The 2,497-nt window shown below is 39.6% G+C and overlaps 1 protein-coding gene and 1 non-coding gene across 6 annotated transcripts in view; one reads left to right on the top strand and one right to left on the bottom strand.

Moving 5' to 3' along the window:
* Nucleotides 1-2,497, bottom strand: part of vash2 (vasohibin 2) — a 35,987-nt gene that overhangs the window by 20,669 nt on the left and 12,821 nt on the right. The gene's annotated exons all lie outside the window — the stretch shown is intronic.
* Nucleotides 803-875, top strand: trnat-ugu. Its single transcript has one exon. It is a non-coding gene; the product is annotated as a tRNA-Thr (tRNA).

The following is a 2,497-nucleotide window of genomic DNA, read 5'->3' as shown; positions in this document are numbered from 1 at the left end:
TATATATATATATATATATATATATATATTACATGCTTCATGCTGTGTTTATATATTGTATAATGGCAGATTTTGCTGGATTATTTTGATATTTATAAACAACTGAGTTTTACACTAGGATTCAAGTGGAGGCTGCTTTGTGCTCTAGCCTTACTCTGCAAAGCACCAGTCAGTGATGGCTAATACAATGGGACATGTCACACACACACACACACACACACACACACACACACACACACGCAAACACGCAAACACATGCATGCACAGACACAGAGCTGGTTGGACCCAAGATAAACCCTGCGTATCCTGGAGAGATTTCAGATCACTGATAACGTGGAAGAACAGAGAACCAGAAGCAGACTAAACACAGACAGACAGCCCCCACCATTACAGACTACAACAGTGGCTACTCATCCCTTTTTCTTGCCTACGTTTCTATCTTGACTTTCCACTACTTCTCACAGCGTGACTCTTTCTCACAAATGAAGTGTTTTGATTGAGTTACCAGGTAGGTTAACGTTGCAGGTAAATGTGTGTGAATGACACTGGGTCATTCTTGTTTCACAATGATCCATACAGATTTTTATGTCTTTTAAGTCACTGTATTTTATGTGTGATGATATTATTTAGGACATTATTTAATACTGATGATCCATTGCGTTAAGACATTTCAAAATCAACTGGTTAGGTTGGTTATGCATTAGCATAACAATAGCTGGAATCCAAGGAAGGTGTGTCTATCAATTGTTGTGGCCTTGGTTGACATTCAAATTACACGTAAACCACTGCGGTCAACAGGTGAGGCCTCATAGCTCAGTGGTTAGAGCACTGGTCTTGTAAACCAGGGGTCGTGAGTTCAATTCTCGCTGGGGCCTGAGAACTTTTCTTTTCCCCCCGCTTAAATTATATTTATCAGTCCTGACCTCATAACACAACCAAAGGTGAAACCACACAATTACTGTCTCTTATAGCTCTGAATGTCACTGTGGGATTCTTTAAAGGGCATGCAGCAAATGGAAAAACAAAACAAACAAAAAAACAAAAACTGCCACTGTCTTATAAATTCTCCTGCCCTATGGTGACCCTCCGCCCCCCAGAGCTCCTACCGTCCCCCCCATCTCACTCTCTCCCTAAAGCCAGTCTCAATTAAAGTCACTGTCAGCTGTCACCCTCACAGCCCTTGAGGAAAGCAAATATGAAACTAGCACATGCGAAACTGGACCATCAGTTCACAGACGGGGAGAGAAATCTCTCATCTGGTGACACTCAAAAGTCCTAGTTTCCTGACCTGCTGCTTGTATTTGAAAAGTATTTGGTTGCACTGAAACAATTTTAATATATTTTGTTTTGCAAACTAAGCCATTATTTCACAGGTGTGCAAATCCAATCAATCAAATGAATGTTGCAATGCAATGTGGTAGGCTTTATAAAGTGTGGACCGAAATTCAAAAAGAATTCAACTTCTGAAAAATCATCCATCCCTTTTTCCTCTGCTTATCTAATTCAGGGTAAGGGATGAAGCATATCCAAGCTCTGTTGGGGCAACAGGTGGGGTATACACTGGAAAGGCCATACAGAAAGGCCCCAGACTGGATTTAAACACAGGACCATCCAAACCGCCACTGTTCAACATCTGCTGATAGATCAAATAATACTTTGTATCTTTCAGTTTAATGGTTAAAGCTGGTAATATATTTTTTCAATATGGAAAAATGTTACTTTTGACATGTTACTTTGGTCTGATAAACATAATCAATGAAACAAAACAGAAGCAGCACATTTGCTACAACAGTCATTTTAAACAATAACTCTAAATCAAGGATGGTTTAACAGCTGAATGAGGCTGAATTACACTGTTGGGGTCAGCGCCTTAGTGAATTTATCATTTAAAAATAAAATCACTTTATAACATTTTCTTCAAAATGACACACATACTCAGTACAAGTGTATTTCTGTGAAGATGGCCATTTGGGTGTCAACTGGCCTTTGGAACCAAGTGGCCACTAGAGTAACTGCAGTTTTTATGCACCTCTGCATGGCTTTATTTGGAGTTTAGTGCATGGAAAAGCATTACAGTTCAGCATATCAAAAACAACAACAACAACAAAACAACTGGCAAATCACTTGTGGTAAATAGTCAAGACAAACATTTCCTTTTAGAACAATGATGAAGAACGAGTTCAGATTCTAATTTTGCCATAAGCAAACATGTTTTCAAGGAACTGAAAAAACACTTTCTCAAATCGAAATAGAGAAGGAGTTGCAAAAATAAAGCACTGCTGCTTTAAAATTTAAGCTCTGCTGGATGATACTAAGCTGGTGAGTATTGGGGGGGGTCGGTTAAACTTTGAAGTGGGCTTGTTGCCAAGCAACACGGCAAGCGCTGGAAAGAGTGGCAATGGTGGGGAGCATTAGGATATTACAGCAGCATGTCTTATTGATTTCACCCACAGATAACAAAATGACCTTTTGGCCCTCTGCTTAGTGTGTGTGTGTG

The sequence above is a fragment of the Haplochromis burtoni genome, unplaced genomic scaffold (assembly GCF_018398535.1).
Source record: "Haplochromis burtoni strain Fernald_Lab_line unplaced genomic scaffold, NCSU_Asbu1 Contig_126, whole genome shotgun sequence".
Taxonomy (NCBI): Eukaryota; Metazoa; Chordata; class Actinopteri; order Cichliformes; family Cichlidae; genus Haplochromis; species Haplochromis burtoni.
Note: the sequence above shows the minus strand (reverse complement) of the source record. Positions and strands in the feature narration are given on the sequence as shown.